Here is a 17,916-nt window from a genome sequence, read left to right as displayed (position 1 = left end):
TACAGTCCAGGGCTAGACTATCAATTTAGGGCTAGGCGCATTCAGTTCAGGGCTAGGCACAATCAATTCAGGGCTAGGCGCATTCAATTCAGGTCTAGGCACAATCAATTCAGGTCTAGGCACAATCAATTCAGGTCTAGGCACAATCAATTCAGGTCTTAGCGCAATCAATTCAGGTCTTAGCGCAATCAATTCAGGTCTTAGCGCAATCAATTCAGGGCTAAGCACATACAGTTCAGGGCTAAGCACATACATTTCAGGGCTAAGCACATACATTTCAGGGCTAGACTATTAATTTGGGCTTGGCGCATTCAGTTCAGGGCTAGGCGCATTCAGTTCAGGGCTAGGCACAATCAATTTAGGGCTAGGCACAATCAATTTAGGGCTAGGCACATTCAGTTCAGGGAGTCTCTTCATGAGGTGAACGCTGGGCAAAACAAGTATAGGGCTAGATGCATTACAGTCTGGGGTAGGTGTAATCAGCTCATTGGGAGAAATCTTGGACTGCATAGGCAATGGTGTAAAGCAGTCTGTGTGTGTTGTAAAAACGTTGTTTCTGGTGAGTAATAGCTTGGAGTGAGGCATGCTGGGCTGGTTGCATTCATGGGAACATTGGCTGGTTGATATTTCTGGAGGCGTTGCGCACATTGCAGAGTAGGAAGGATACATCAGACTGAAGCGAGGAAATGTCGCTCTGCATTGTGGGTGCGTCTGTGAGCTGTGTGGAAAGTTCAACGACTGTGGCGGCTTTCTGTGATGTCTTGGGGCATGAAGTTACTTTCGGCTTTGCAGTGTTCACGAGGAACATGCGACTCGCTCGCCTGCTTAAGATCAGCTGGGGCGCCCGCAAAACAGCTGACATTGCTTGTACTTGGAGAGAGCGGCTTCACATCAAAGGCATCGTTATTTTGAATGGAAAGAGCGGATTTACCACCCACAAGCAAATGGGGTTGTAGAACGGATCAATGGCCTCCTCAAAAGCAGGCTGTCAAAACTATGTACCACCCTGAAAAAGAAATGGGTATACTGCCTACCCCTGGCACTGTTCAATTTAAGCACTGAGCTCAGCAAGGACCACCACCTCTCCGCCCATGAAATAGTAACTGGCAGACGCATGGAAACGGCCATCTCCCCATCAGGAGGGCATCAGATGTCCATAGAGCTGCTACAATTCTGGGAAAGGAATTCAAGCAATATTTGACACACCTAACACATGCGATCAAGTGCGTGTCACAACAAATGGCACCTCCGCACCCAGATGACGTACAAAGTGCGACAGCCCATCGCCTGACCCAGCACCCGACCAACCATTATTTCCGAGGGAGCTGGTGTATGTCAGACATTTTGTAAGAAGATGGAACAATCCCAGTTCCATGGGCCCTATGAGGTTGTCTTTTCCACCCCTCTCGCAGTAAAAGTGAAAGGGCTCTGATATTGGATACACCTCTCATTCGCAGGTCCCCACCCGATTTGACACCAGCTACGGGAAGATAACACAAGTCTACCTAATCTCATGTAGCCTAATGCTGACTATATAAGTGCATGTCCAAAAGCTATACAAACATGCATTGCTACTAAAAGCATAAGCTGCTCAAAATTAAATCTCTCTCTCTTTTTTTTCAATTGCTCTCTATGCTTCCTTCTTCCCCTCCTCAGCATTTACCTTCTTTACCCCATCCCCCTACCCTCCTATTCCTTTGTTTTAACCGTTCTTGTTTCCACTACAGGTGTTGGAAAAATGAAGACTTCGACTTCAAATTGTTCATTACCTAACAATAGACATGTGATCTGTAGCACTAGAAGGTATTCTCATCAGTGTGGCCTCCACTTTACGGCCATTTTGTTTACATTTCTCATGTTTTTTGTTAGGAATATATTGGGGAACATCTTTTATCTGGCCAGGTCATCTAAAAGAAGGGGGATGAAACACAGAGAACTGGAATTTAAATGAAAGTACACCCTTTAACTATACTGAATTGAACCCAAGCCTGAAACTGAATGAAAGCATGACTGAAAGCACATCCTCTGATTTAACTGGACAGGAGAATATAACAGCAAATATGTATAATATGACCCCCACAAATGACAGCAATACCTGCAGGACTGTGTGTACAAGTAAAATGTTTGAAGTATTACTTCCAAATGTAAAAAATCTTGTGTAGTACAAATAGTGTAAATATTATGAACAGTAAAAGCAGATTGACAAAAAGACATGTATCATGATATAACAGAATAAAAAGACAAACATGTAAACCTAAATATGATGCATACCACGGCCTAGGCCTAGATGTAGTTTAAGATATCATCCCAACTCCAACAGTTGGTATTCCGACATGAGTGCAGTGGGAAGGCGACCAACTAATAATAGCAGTTGCTATGTGTGCTCCTTAATACCACACGCATCTTGGGCACCCAAAGTTCTAGTACCACAAGTACCACCAATAACAGAGGCACAATTCACAGCGAGTAGAGCACTCGCTTTGGCATTAGTTCAGATCCTGCTAGCACAGGTTTGAATCCCGGCAGGACCAAACTCAGCCTTTCATCCTTCCGAGTCGATAAATGAGCACCACACACCGTGGGTAAAAAGCAGCGCTGAGATACCTGAGGGTTCGTAACGCTATATAAATGCAAAATTATTATTATTAATTATCTTGCGCTATGTAGGCGCAGAGGCACTTTTCAGACAAGTAACATCCACCCTGAACATGTAGATTCGGACACCTAAAAATGCCCGACGATGCACCCACAGTGCCCCCAACCATCGCAGAACAGCGCACGCTGCCGCCACCAGACATTTGCATCCTCCCTGAGAAATAATCTTATGGCCAACTGTGAAGGAGAAAGAGAGCATCAAATTGCTTGTCAAAAGACTCATCAGAACTGTTTGCACAAATACCTGATGAGTGCAAGTTGTTCACTTCAGCAAAGACATTTTTTGCATCCTTAATACTACCCAGTGTGTAAACGCGAGCCAATGCCAAATGGCTCCACATAATGTGTTGGGAGTTGATCCAGTTGGCCAATGACACCGAGCAAGGATTCAACATTATAAGGGTTGAGCTGCGTTCCCTCAGGTTGATAGCGATGCAGAACTGCTATGTGCTTGATCTGCTGACAGCAATGGAAGGCAGTGTTTGCAAAAAGATTGTGAGTTCATGTTGCACATTCATACCGTCTGAAGATGCTGAGAATGGGACATTGTCAAACATTGTTGCAGTGCATGACCTAGGGGCTTAGATGAAAAGGGAAGCTGGCGTCCAAGAAAAAGATTGTTTTTCACTCGCAATTAATTGTTTGTCCTGGTTGTCTTTTGCAGGTGTCAGTCGGATCTCCGATGTTGTGCCAAATCAGTGCCTAATAGCGCAATGATGATGGCCTCTATTGGCGCCCCAAAGGTATCTGGTGATACAAAGGAAGTATAAGTGCAGACCTATCATCCCATTCCTCACATGGTCACTATCCCCTATGGAAATGCAGTTGACAAACTGTACCACACAACCATTGTCTCTCCCCCTGGCCCCGGACATTACAAGGAAGCGTGGGTTGACCTAGCAGGGAATGGGGGCTGCATTTATATGACATGTACACCAAAGGAGTATGCGCGAGCAGGAAAAAGCCTACGATGTGATGTGTGTAGGGCCTGGATGCCGATAAAAGCAACACCCCCCCTATGGGGATGCAGTGAGAAGAGAAAATGAGCACAAATATGGGGACGAATTTGTTACCGTAGAACAAAAGGGGGAATGTTGGGATGGAAATGAGCCTATCCCACCCCTCCTAGGCGCTTTAAAGTGAGGCAAATCCCATACAAAGCCGTTTAATGTGCAAGAGGGGGTGAGGACAGTGACATGAAACTCGGCACAAACATAATATAGAGAGAACGATAGAAGCATAGTGCGCATAGAGAAAGGCACGCCATTTTGTACTTATGGTAGATGCATAGTGGTGCCTGACCGCACGGTACAACTTTAGCTCCATGGAAGAACTCCGCTAGGCCCAGATCATTAAGACGGGGAGAGCCTGCACAGCCAGTTCTCACTGAAGCTCCCCCTTGTCCCTTTACTGTTGTAATTGGTTATTTATAATGCGCTTAATACCCAGAGGTTTCTAAGCGCAGACCTAGGAATCGAACCTGTGTTGCTCCGCATCGTCTTGCTTCTAAGGGGAGCGCGTTGCCCCTAAGCTATCCTCCCAAGACAGTTGCAATTACTTTGTATCACCAGAAGGAATGTACCCTGCAAGGCCGTGAGAACACCAGGCTCCTCGACATGCCCATTCATCCCAGCCAAACTGCCAGTAGGCCCACCCAGCCTACCCAGAGCCATGGGCCACACCACTGACCCTTATCCACAGACCCCTGCATTCTATGCTGAGTGACCCCAGCCTCAACACTAAAACAAATGACCATCAAAGACTGGAGAATTCACGGCCGTTTCACCTCTCCACATGAATACATCCTTTGTAGTGCGAGGCACAGGGAGGGATACATTATAGACCTAAACAAGGGTGGAGGCCTTGGGTGCGAGGGGTGCGATATCAACAAAGCACAGAATGTGTGGATCAGTGTGACTGTATTTCTTCCTTCCTTCCCCCTGGCAGCATTTCCTGAGCCTCCCAGGTTCATGTCACAGTGATATAGTAGTAGGCTCAGTGTATCATAGCAGCTCTGATATTGTAATTTATGAGGAACCTGACCTTCACTCCTCAGAGAGATGAGCCTAGCTGACCCACGTGGGGACTGACAGATGGTGGAAATATGAACCAATCGTAGCCTGGCATCCCTGTGGAGAAGGCCCATGTATATGGTCTCACCAATCAGTGGCGCTAGTTTTTACTTTATGTTGACGCAACATTGTCTTTTAAGCTTCTGCTTATACTAAGTAAAAGCAGAATGTTCTCGAGCAGCAGAATTTTCTGCCGATATCTTTGTATTCTGTACAATTAAACCTTATTATCCTTGCAAGCAATCTCTATGCCTTTTTTCCCTAGAGGGTTGTATTCTTTCAAGCGTGAGCATAAATAGGAACTTGCCTTCAATATCCTATGGGGAGCGATAGTCCAGACCATCAGTGACTACCAGAAGTAGTAGTATTGGTAGCCTGCTGAGTGCAAAAGCCCAGACCCTCATAAGCGCTATGGAGCCCACGGGAACGGAATAAAGCTGTATCACAGAAGAGTGACCTTTGGCTGGTGGGAGAATAACTTCAGTCTGTCAAGCAGCAAGGAAAGGAGGGAGAAATTCCTGCTGGTAGTAGACTTAATTATTCCATTTAAGTCAAGGGGGAAGAATGCATTATTGTTGGTCAACATATATTGCAGCCATATTCCCAGGACTGCAGGGTGACCCCAGCCTAAGGACATCAATAGATGGACTTATGAGCGATCCGAAAGGAAGCACAGGGGTATATGGAAGCTTCATTTCAGGGATCGTTTTAAGACTAGGAATGTGGGGTACATTTACCAGCCCAACAGAAATCCTTGCCTCACAAAACTGCATTTTAGCAGTTACCGAAATAATGGCTGCACTGTGGCGGCTGAGCAGATATTCCTTTGCATCAAAACTGTGTTTTCAGCAGTTACAGAAATCATGTCTGCGCTGTGTCTGCTGTGCACATATGGGGCAAGATGAAGCACATACATTCCGAGAATGACTGTACTTATTTTCATCATGGGAATCCAAAAAGAGGAACTCAAAGGAAGCCTGGCTGAGCGCTGCAGTGCTGGGATTTGCAAGAACTTCAAACTGCCGAAGAAAATGTGCATTGTAAAATGACTTTGCACTGGGGCTATCTGCATTTTTTAACATCACCCAGCTTGGGTTTTAGTAAAACACAGCCATGTTCATCTATATCCAGGTTGTACACCAGCAAATGTGAACATTCCTCAATGAATGGCATGTTGTGTCAAGCAAAATCTATGAAGAGCAGAGAAAATGCATTTCAGCCAGTACTGCTGGCATTTACTGTGAAAACAAAGTAACACATGCAAAACATGACAAGAGAAGCTCTCTCTCTCTCTCTCCTGTGACTGGTGTCAATTTCAAAGAACCCATTTCTCAAACACATTCCTGTGTGTAAGAAATTGCCCAGAGCAAGGCATTTGGCTGGGGGTGGGGTGTTGGAAAGACTTTCCACTTTTGGGACCAAAGCCAGCCTACTTGATTTAAAAGACTTGTTATATTAAGACATTTCAGTAATCTGAAAACACAGTAATGTGAAATTAGGATGGTTTTAATGTAATTTTTGCACAATTAAAATGAGACGATGTGGGTTATCCTAGCATTGTGGGGAACGCGAACGGCATTAAAGTGGCATTTCTGGGAAAAGCATACATGACACAGTTATGAAAGTTAAATGGAAATATGCCCAACATTAATAGGCTTAGGTGTATCCATTTTTAGAATTTTAGGGGAAATATTTTCCATAGAAATTGTGAAAAAGTGCCAGAAGGGCAGAGCAGCATCATACAGACTTGGCGGTTGAGTCAGTATACTCCATGTGAAATATGGTATTTGCCTAACTAATTTGTATAAGGGTGACGTTTATAAATAGAAGGATTATGTTTCATAACTGATTTTGGCAAAAGTAACTGTGGTTAAACAAAGCACTTCATAAAACCACCCCGGCCAGGGGTAGCTGATCCAGATCCAGCCAATACCTCCTACCCAGGTAGAACCACCATCCAGAACTAAACCCTACAAAAATCCCAATAATTCCGGGAGAAAGGGGGAAAGGTTGCTGACCCAGAGGGAAAATCTGTGACCAAACTTGGCCTTGCCCTGCTGATGCACCCCGCTGCCCATTGAGACCAGACCCTGGTTGCCTCGCTGTGTCCCTAGAGGAGACCCTCTGCTGTGCAGCGACCAGACCCTTGCCCCGCTGTCCAGAGACCTGGTTAGCTGTCCAAACTACCCACAATGGTGGCATGGCGACTGGCAAAGACTTTTATTGTGGTATACAAGTAAAGAAAAGAATGTCCTATTTCTCAGAGGGGTTTCTCTGCCTCAACTAAAAGTACTACGCCATCTGTCCGTTTAAAGAAAGTAAAGAGTCCACCGTCCTGTATCAAAAACCTATTTCCTTCCCTTATGCTTTGAATGAAACTAAATAACTGATGGGGTTTCAATAATTCCAAACTGAGACAGTGCTTTGAGGAAATGCCTTGCTTCCCTAGTTTACAGTCTTGTTCTGAAGCAAAATAAAGTTCTAGGTTCTTAAAGTACAATCCACAAGAAATGTCTCTTGCTGGTCTTGCTCAGGCTTTCAGTCAACTCAATACTGGTGGGGTGCATGTCTCCCTTCCCCTGACATTACTCAGGGTTCTAGGCAGTTCGCAGTGTCATGGTGAATGACTTCTTACCCTGGTCCTTCTCAGATTTCGTTTGACACAGTCAACCTGGTTCACTACCCTGCCAGGTACTGTGACTATGATGTTCCTTCTTCCTCTTATGTTTGCGGATCCCGGACTCGCCTTTCTTGCTTGGCTTGCCTCTGAGATAGACTTGGTTCACTCTGCTGCTGCCAAGTACCATCGTGCGACCCAAGGTAACACTAAAAGTCTCTCTCCCTTGGTCAGGTTCCCAGTCCCTGTAGTCTCTGCTTCCTTCTCCCCGTTGGGCTTTCCACCACCTCCTCAGGCCCCGGCAATGTGTGTACCTTTTCTTGCGGTCTGGGTCTTCCTTGACGCATGCGACCGGCCGTGGGGCTTTCCAGACTCTCGCAATCTTCTTTAGGTCTGCGGTGGCTCTACAGTTGCAATCTACAGTCGTGCAGCGCAGTTCTCTGTTTTGGCGCTTCCTATGTTTTAGGAATGCCTGGAGCTTCTCTCTCTGGGGTTGTTGAATAATTTTCCCAGTCTGGACCAGCCCTGGACCTTACTGCTCCCTTCACGGCGTCCCGATCTTCATTCCTCCTTGCTGTACCGTGCTGGCTCTCGCAGTTCCTCCAAGGGAGGATCAGACAACTTGTGCAGTCTTTCTTCTCTTTTTAATATCCTCAGAGTGTTTGTATTGACTGGAACGCGTACCTTGGTTCCACGGGGTGTTCCACATTCCTCCCCAGTTCTTGATCCCAGAATCGACATGATTACTCAATACTGTGTTAGGTGGATTCTTCCTCGTCTCAGTTTTCTCAAGCATTCCATATGGGAAGTCCCCACTCTTCCTCGTGTCAGTATGTCACACGAGGATGGGGTCTTCTATTTTGCAATAACAGATGGAAGTGTTTGTAACTACAGAGGTTTGTGTAGGGTAGGAGAATGAGGGAGGTAGGGGTGGAGTATGTAGATAGCACGTTCTCCCATAATAGTAGTCACTGGCCCCAATGGGGGTTACCCTCCCTATGAGATCCTCCCACTGAGTACCACTCCCAGGGGCAATATTGGGTAGCAGCCTCAGATCCCCGACCTCATGGGAAGGGGCTCCCCCCATGGAAGCTGTGACAATACCCTGGGTTTTGTCATCCTAAACACAAATTTGCACCTCCACCCATTAGGCAAAAGTCTGCTACCATGCACAATCCGTTTCCATTATCCAAATGGAGTGGAAATAGTCTACAAATAAAAATAAAAGCACACAGAATTTCAAAAATACCACATAGTATTTCTGCTATCACCAATCTGGAGGATATCTAATAATTAGATTCCAAGAATTACAGCATACAGTTATTCTTGGAAGGAATCCAAACCCATAACGACCAAAGTTAAAATTACCACTGATAATTTCATTGCATACATTATATCTGTATCAATGGTCATCACATTTAGACTTTAAAAGGACAGCCGCCCCCACCCCCCCTCTGCATCCGACCACTGATTTTTGCGGCATCCACAAAATAAATCTCTACATTGGTACAATTGCAGCAAAAAGACACTGCGGATCTACCATTAGGAACCCCATAATCTCCAAGTAAGGGCGTCGGCCGGATCAAGATCATCCTCAGCTGACCACAGTGCACTACGGATTCTATGCTCGCCACAAAAAAACAATCTAAAGAACATACTGAACGTCTGAAGTTACTAGTATAACTTGCCAGCTGGCGCTCGTACGTTGCCAGCACTATACCTTGTTTATACATTGTCTATAGAGATGCCTACACCCATTGCAAGCAGGAGGTCATACCCAATATATAACCAACTATTACTCTCTGCTCAGCTGATTTTTAGGTTGAAAGTAGGTAATTTGCATTATCGCATCCACGCGCAATGCATCCTTTCTGCTTTCCCAACACAGCCCCAATGATGGACTTTAAATGTTACAACACTTTGATAATCACTGTAGTGGATGGTTTCAAAAGGAGGGAATTTGAATGCTTGTACATAAATTAACATGAGCAATCCTTGGAAATCTTAAACCAGACACATAATTCTTTACTGCCGAGAGTAGGACCCCATAATCATGGGCTTTGGAACCTAAATTATTTGGCCTTCGTTCAAACATACAAGACTTTGGTATAACTAACTGTGGTTACACTCTCTCGTCCTTAAATAATGCTTAAGACTCCTTTGACCTGCAGTTTCCTGTTCTTTTTGTCATGCTTTCACTCTCTCGGTCTCTCTACTCCTATCGTTATCCTCTTCCTCGTTTTCCTGTGACCTTCAGCTCCTTCTGTATTCATTCCCTGTTTGACCCTAGTCTCCAACTGTTGTCCTATCACCCTAGCCATAGTTTCTCCCCCTAAGTGTGTCCGTCTTTCCATCCTTGATTCTCTGTTCGAATCTATGTGTTCGCTGGGCCGATGAAAATGTCAACGCCAATTACGGCGTGGCGCAGTGATCAGATAGATCACTTTTTCCCCCGCTATCCTCCAACCCCCACCCCACTTACCTTTACCGTGGCACACTATGTGCGCTGCCGACACCCTTGCGCCCCTGCAGCGTCAGTTCCTGCCACTTACGTGGGGCGGTGCCGACGCAGCTGGGTCCTTTTTTTTCTTTTTCCTGTCACCCACTTACTGTAATGGTAAGCGGGTGACACCACCGCAAACCCAGACTCCCATTACTGCGACCAAGGAGAGGAGGGGACACCCCCGGAACACTCGCTCTGTTTGAGCGCAGTAATGGGGGATGGTATTTTTGAAGTGCGCAAAGGCATAGTTTTCATACCGGGCGACATTGTAGAGTTGCAGTAATAGTACGATTCCCTCTGTTCTCGTCCCTCATTTATCTCCTCCTTTCTCTCTTCCTTTAACCCTCAGTTATTCTTACATTCCTCCTTGAACCACCTACTTCTCTCCCTTTCTCGCACTCTGTTCATGTCTCTCTTTAGCCCCTGCCACTTCTACACATTTCATTTCTTCCCTTAGGTCATGGCTATGCCCATATGACTCACTCTCTCCTCTGTTGATTCTGCACCACTCCCCTGACCTCTCTTTCTCTCCATTTCCTCTGAACTCTACCCCATCTGTCTCTTGCCATTGTGCCCCACATCCCTCTCCCTCTTCCCTGACAGTCTCTACCATGTATATGTATTCAACTCTCTTCTTGCTTGCTCTCATCTCCATGTTCTCTCTTACCCTTACTCCTTCTCTAGTCTGCCTCTCTCGCCTCATTCTCTTTATCCTCACTGCCCTCCTCTATCCCTCTCATTCATATCTATCTCTATTTCGCCCCTTCTCCATCTCTGCCTACCTTCTCTCCCGCTCTGCTCCACTTCCTCAGACTCTACCCTCTTGCTACCTCTTCCTTCATTCCACTTCCATGTAACTTCCTCTCCACGTGTCGGCCCTCTTCCATGCTCTGTCTCCCATCTCTCTTCTCTGCCCCCCCCCCTCCGCCTCTATCTTTCCGCTCCCTGATTCCGAGTAAAGGTTTGCAGAGAGCGTTCAGCAAGTCTGTCATTTAAATGATTTTGGTATCCATGAAGCTTTCAAGCAAATTGAGGGCCGATTTTGTCCTACCAGAACCAGGCGTGCCACTCACAGCTACTCTAAAGGGATGCATTTAGCAATGGGGGGAAAGAAATCGCGATTGCATATTTGCTGTGCAAGAACCACAACAGACTGCTTCACGGTGATCCTGGGGCCCACAAATGCACGCAACGGGAAACCCTATGTTCCCCGAGCGGGTAAAAAGACACCCGAGGCTAAAGGATACGAGGTGTTATGACTGAAAATGTCATGTGAATACAAAATCAGATTGTTAAAATATTTTCACTCGCCGTATAATTGGAGTGAAATTAGACCAGTGGGACTTGTGGCGAACAGGGGTAAAGGATTCAGAATTTCCAAATTGCGTTACTTTAGGTCAATGTCACATAATCCTTGAAGGGTGCAGACTTTTGAGACAATCATCTGATTATTTCAAAACAAAATTAACCTCTAGCCCTTGACGTTGGCAGGCGAAGAGTTGACGTCCCCGACCCCACCTCCGGCACCAACGTCAGGCGAAGAGTCGACGTCCCCGATCCCACCTCCGGCACCGTTCAGCTCAACTGAGTTACTGACTGTTTAAAACATGGCGACCCTGCTTCCCAGAGGTTAGCGCTACTTTGTGCGTGTAGAGCGCGGCTGCAGATTTCTTGTAAAAACTTTAGGCATAAAATAATATTTGGCATGGGATCAGCTCCCTTCCTCATAGTTTCAGGGCTATTTCTTTATCGTGAATTAGGTGATCATGAGAGTTAATGGAGTGACAGAAGTAGGAAGCTAAATTAGTTACAACAAGCCCCACAGCAGTGTGGGGGATCACGGGCTATTGCACTCTTGCGGTTTGCTGCCTGACTAGTTCAAGGCTGGCTAAAGGCAAAGGCTGACGCACACCAGTTCAAGGTATCACATTAGACGAAACGTTATCTAAACACGATCAATACATTCTTGTGGTTTCTTTTAAACACTTTGTTGCCAAGGACTTGGCCTTCACCTTAGCTCTGTGGAAAGGGGTCTGCAACCTTTGGCTCTCCATATGTTTTAGAATACAACATCCACTAGCTCCATGCAATATTGTCAATAGTGATGGATCATGGGAGCTGTAGTCCAAAGCATCTGGAGAGCCACAGGTTGTAGAACCCTGGTCTGTGGGTTGCCCGTGGCGCACCACATGCTGCGTTAGGTCAATGGGTTGGCTAGAAAGTGGACGGCCACGTCATTGCTGCACACACCATAATTATTGGTACAACACTAAAAAAAAAATACGATGGGAAGAAATTGGTCATGGCAATATATCTGGAACTCCACCCAATGTTTATTTAAATCACAATTTTTCCACTAGAAAACACATTTTTTTTGGATAAAATATTTTTTATTATTTTATAGGTACAAACAAACAAAACAGAGACTAATTATCACTTAGTCAATACATTTAAACACACAGGTATACACTTCTTCTTGGTGCTTGGCTTCTTTCCCCTTATACTGTAGATCTGTTACGCCCAATGAGTTTTAGGGTCACCTCGATCGCCTGCATGAGTTCTTTTTCGGCAGTTCAGCGGATTTTAGGCTCCTTTCTACTTGCCTTCAGTTGTCCTCCCATCTTTGCCATAGCTTGGCCACTTTCTCTGGGCACCCCCTTGTGGTATACACTCTCGTTTCCATTGGCACACACATGTCTACATCCGTTACCCATTTCTCATACTGTGGGGGTGAGGCCGAGCCCCATAATTGAGCTAAATTCCTCTTTGCAAGTCCTGTGGATGTTGCGAACATGAGTTTTTCGAATCGAGATAGATCTACATCTGCATCTATCCCCAGTATTAGAAGTTTGGGGTCCATCGGTATCTCGCGGCCAACCACTTTTGATAGTCTGTCGCAGCATTTGTGCCAGAAGTCTTGTATTTGTGGACATTCCCATAGGATATGGAAGAAGGTCCCTCTCGTTTGGTGGCATCGTAGACAGTTGGGATCTGTCGCCCTTCCCCATTGATGCAAGTCCTCCCTGGGATAATGTATCCTGTGTAGGATTTTTAGTTGGATCAGCCTGATTCTGGATGAGATTGCTGTCTCCCTGGGGTACGTGAGGGCAGTAGTCCAGACCTCTGATTGAATTGGGCGCACATCTCTCTCCCATTTCTCTTTAAGTTCTATGAGTTCCATTGTAGCAAATGAGTTGATTGCATTGTACATTGTAGATGTTGTTTTGTGGTCGATTCGCTCCATTACTATGTTTCTCTCGATCGGGGTGCACTCTGGTACATTAGGGAGGTCTATCTCACTTGTGGTAAGTACGTGTCTCATTTGCCTATAGTGGAAGTGTTCTGTGGCAGGGAGATTGAATTTGTCCTTTAGGGCTTGGAAAGACTATTTCTCCATCCCTTAACATGTCTTCTAGTCTTTTTATCCCAGCCTCTCCCCAGGCCGACCGCTTTGGGATTCCTCTAAGTTCTGGAAGATGCTTGTTGTGCCATAGGGGTTGTCTCAGTGTGACCTTTCCTTCCCATCCCAGGTGCTTATGTGCGTCCCTCCAGATCTGTGTTCTCTGAGCGGCCATTGTGGATGTGATTTGACATGTTCTCTTTTGATAGAGGTTTTCTATCGGGGTGATCCCCTGCTCCGCCTGTGTCTGCTCTGTTGTGTGGTAGCATCGGGTCGTTATGTAGGATGTCATGCACAACTGACATTTGGGCTGCCCAATAGTACGTTTGTAGGTGTGGAAGTCCAATTCCTCCCTGCCATACTGAGCGCTGTAGGGTTTTCAGTGCGATTCGAGGATGCCCTCCTCCCCACAGCAGTTTCCTAAGCGTCTCATCTATTTTGCGAAATTCTAATTTTGGTATATATAGTGGTGCGTTCTGCAGGATGTATAAAAACCGGGGAAGGGCCAACATCTTGAATAGGGCAGCTCTTCACAGCAGTGTGAGCGGGAGAGTCATCCAGTGCCTCACATCGTTCACATACCTATCTCTTATTGGAGGTAGGTTTTTCTCTGTATATTGTGTTAGATCTGTCGTGATCTGTATCCCGAGGTATCTGAACTACTCTTTTTCAGTTTTGTATGGGCAGTTGTTTAGAGTCGCCGAGTCAAGTGCCTTGATCGGGAATAACAAGGATTTATCATAGTTTACCTTTAGGCCACTAAAGATCCCATAGGTGTTTAGTATATTCGTGACAATGGGGTAAGAGAGTGCTGGGTCACTTAGATTAGAAGGTCGTCCGCATATAGGGACACTTTGTCCTCCCAGTGCTGTGCCCAGTGGAACCCCCTCCAATCCCGGTACTCTCTCAACATTATCACTAGTGGTTCAATTGCCAGTGCGAATAACATCGCAGAGAGGGGGCATCCCTGTCTAGTACCTTTCCCAAGCTCTATGCTGCGTGAGGACCAGCCATTTACTCTAATTTCTGCTGTTGGGGCATTGTATAGTAGTTTGACCCAGCTTGTGAATTGAGCTCCGAATCCCATTTTACCCATTGTGAGCCACAGGGCCTCCCAGTGGACCGAATCAAAGGCTTTCTCAAAGTCTATGGTGAGAAGTGCCAGTGTGTCTGTAGAGCCGGTGATCTTTCGATGGCAGTTTGAAGTCTGTGAATGTTCATTCGCGTGGATCTCTGTGGCATGAAGCCGCATTGGTCCGGGTGGACCAAACAGGTTATCACTGTCTGTAGCCTATTGGCTAGTATTTTTCCCAGTATTTTGGCCTCAGTGTTTATGAGGGAGATTGGTCGGTAGGAGCTGCATGCATCTGGAGGTTTGCCTTCCTTGTGTATTACCACTATACTGGCCTTTCTTAGATCCGGCGGGAAGATTCCTTTTTCCTTTGCATGCAAGAACATTTTAAGCATATGTGGTGCCACTTCTGCGGTGCCAATTTTCTTCCATATTTCCACTGGAAAGCCATTGGGCCGCGGGGTTTTCCCATTTTGGAGCTGGGAGATGGCGGTTGTCAGTTCTTCCTCCGTTATTTCGGCTTTGAGTTCCAGCCTCTGTGTTTCATTTAGTGCTGGAATAGTTAGCGTATCCAGTATGCTGGGAGCCGCAGGGGTCATCGGCGGGCATATAGCTTTTCATAGTAGGTTGCAAAGGCCTCTGCAATATCTGAGTCCGTTGAGGCCCATTCAGTGTTTGTGGTTTTTATCCGGAGCACTTGGAGGTGGCCCTCTTCTCTCCTTTCCAACCATGCAAACATCTTGCTGGCTTTGTCTCCCATTTCGTATAGTCTGGCACGTATGGTTCTGTGCGCTTGTTTTGCGCACGTCAGCGCCACATTATGTAACTTCTTTTGTGCCACTTTTAAGGTTGTGTTGTCTTCCACCGCTCCCGTGCTTATGAAATTCGCCTCAGCACGTTTCACCTCTGCTTCTGCGTCCTCCACGTCGTGCTGATGCGCTTTTTTGTGTGCTGTTGTCCAGCTCAGAATTTCGCCTCTCAGAGTTGCCCTGTATGCTTCCCATACTATCCCCGCATCATCCACTGAGTCGTGGTTTAGTTCGAAGTATGTTGCGGTTGCTTCCTCAATTTTCTCTGTTAGTTCCGGGAACTCTAGGTAGTATGCATTCAATCGCCACTTCGGTGGAGGCTGGGGTCTCTCTGTCTCAAGCAGCATTGGAAAGTTGCACTTAGAGGTGTGCCCAATAAGCTCGCTGTAAATTTAGTAGTGTCCCCAATAACCACTCTGTGAAAGTTGCACTTAGAAGGGTGCCCAATAGCCCCTCTGGTAAATTGAATTTAGAAATGTTCCCAATAGCCTCGCTGGAAAACTGATTTTAAAAGTGCGCCCAATAGCCTCTCTGTGGAAAATTGAATTTAGATATAGGCCCAATATCCTCTGTGAAAGCTGCATTTAGAAGTATGCCCTATAGCCACGCTGTGAAAGTTGCATTTAGAAGTGCTACCAATTGCATCTGTGAAAGTTGATTATAGAAGTGTATCCAATAGACACTCTGAAAAGTTGCATTTAGAATTTTGGCCAGTAGCCTCTCTGGAAACTTGAATTTAGAAGTGTGCCCAGTAGACGCTCTGTGAAAATTGCATTTAGAAGTGTACCCAATAGCCTCTGTGAGAGTTACATTTAGAAGTGTGCCAAATAGCCTCTCTGATAAATTGAATTTAGAAGTGTACCCAATAGCCTCTGTGTGGAAAATTGTACTTAGAAGTTCGCCCAGTAGCCTCTCTGGGAAAGTTGCATTTATAAGTTTGCACATTGAAAAGCATATAACCCATCATATCTCACCACCACGCTTACTCTCTCCTTTACATCACCACTCAACTAGAACACAGAGATACTATGACACCATTCGGTATAACTGTTCTCATACGAACATCCGCCGCTTACTCCACATCATTCTATGTAAACACTGCTGGTCTCACACCCCCAGCCAGGCGTTTTCCTCAGGCCTAACGCAGCCACATCCGTTCCGGATAAATCCTGCCAGAACTAACACATTCTCCTGATCTCTCAACCACCACACCTACCGATAAGAAGCAGCTATTACACGAGTACCGCACGAGCTGCACACATATCTGGTGCTCACACGCACCTTTTGACTCTCCCTACTCTCTCTACTGACCTGAACTTCAGTTCCCAAGGGCGTTCAACCTACCAGCGCCTTCAGACCATACCAATGGTATATAAGGCCCTATATAAGTGCAAAATAACATAACAAAATAACATAACATTGTGAGTGGGGAGTGATCTGAAATCCCTCGGGGGTGTAGAGTCACCTCTATTACTTTGTGTATATTTTCGCCGGGGAGGAAAAAGTAATCCAGCCTGGACATAGACGCGTGTGCGCCCGAGTGAAACAAGAATTGCCTCTCCGCTGGATGAAGGTCTCTCCATGCGTCCTTCAGGCCCAGTGCTGACGTAAAGGTAGCAAGCTTGGTTGGTAGTGCCGGATTTCTCCCTCTTGTATGTGTGTGATGTTCATCACCTCATTGAAGTCTCCGCCCATTACCAATGTATCTGTCGGGTTGTTTACTATTATCGGTGTAATCGCCTCAATTAAGGCTGCCATGAGTGCTGGGGGCGAATAGACTGCCAATATGGCTATGGTTTGGTTCCATAGTGTGCCTTTCATGAAAACAAATCTGCCTCCAGGGTCTTGGGTTACTTTAGTTATGTCGATCGGGGTTCTTTTGTTTATCAGTATTAGTACTCCCCTCGAGCCCATGGAGAAGCCTGCGTGAATTTCCGTCCTATACTTGGTTCTCTTTAAGAATTGGCAGTTTGTGCCTGTCAGATGCGTTTCGGTGAGCATCACTATATCTGGGTCGTGCCGATTTATATATTGAATTACTAGTCTTTGCTTTATGCTGTTTCCCAGACCATTCACATTCCATGTCATGAAGGCTGTTTTTTTTGCATTATTTCCTGTTGTGGCCATTACTCCTTGGGTACGGTGCTATTTGCGGCTGGTCTTCCCTTGCGATCTTCATGTTTGCTATGATTGCTGTAGCCCTGCTGAGCCAAGTGTCAGTTGAATACCTGCGTTACACCCAACTCCCCCTCCCCATACTCCATCCCCAACTGAAGCATCTGTCGCCCATGGAACAAAACATTTAACCAATCAAACTAATTTTAAGTGCGTAGGTCTCTTTGGTATTGGGAATACCTCGGTGTGCACTTGCTACTGTGGGGGGGTTGTGTTGTGCTGGTCTGTGGGCCGCCAGCATTCATTTTCCGGTTGCAATATGTGTCAAACAAAGTCCGTTTTTGGTTTCATGCCGTGTATGTTTTCATCATTCATCCGCCTTTGCATTCATTCGTCTTCTCTCTGTGGTATTGCATCTATTTCCTGGTGGGGTGGTCTCTCTGGTGGTTCGTTTAGCTGTGGCTCGTTTCTTCTTGGTTCTTGTCGTTTGCGTGGATTCCAGTCTCCTTTCAGATTTCTCTCTGCCCAGGTCCATGCCTCTTTGGGGTCAGTGAAGTGTACTGTTGTGCCATTATGGTAAATCTTGAGTTGAGCTTGGAACAGGAGACCATATTTCACGTTTAGTGTCCGAAGGCGCTTTTTGAGGGGGTCAAAAGATTGCCTCATTTTCTGC

General features: G+C 46.0%; 1 protein-coding gene across 14 annotated transcripts in view; it reads right to left on the bottom strand.

Annotated features, from left to right (window-relative positions):
- HLCS (holocarboxylase synthetase) overlaps positions 1 to 17,916 on the bottom strand; it is a 1,696,783-nt gene that overhangs the window by 433,304 nt on the left and 1,245,563 nt on the right. The gene's annotated exons all lie outside the window — the stretch shown is intronic.

The sequence above is a fragment of the Ambystoma mexicanum genome, chromosome 7p (genome assembly GCF_040938575.1).
Source record: "Ambystoma mexicanum isolate Mex_15411 chromosome 7p, UKY_AmexF1_1, whole genome shotgun sequence".
In the NCBI taxonomy this organism is placed as follows: Eukaryota; Metazoa; Chordata; class Amphibia; order Caudata; family Ambystomatidae; genus Ambystoma; species Ambystoma mexicanum.
Note: the sequence above shows the minus strand (reverse complement) of the source record. Positions and strands in the feature narration are given on the sequence as shown.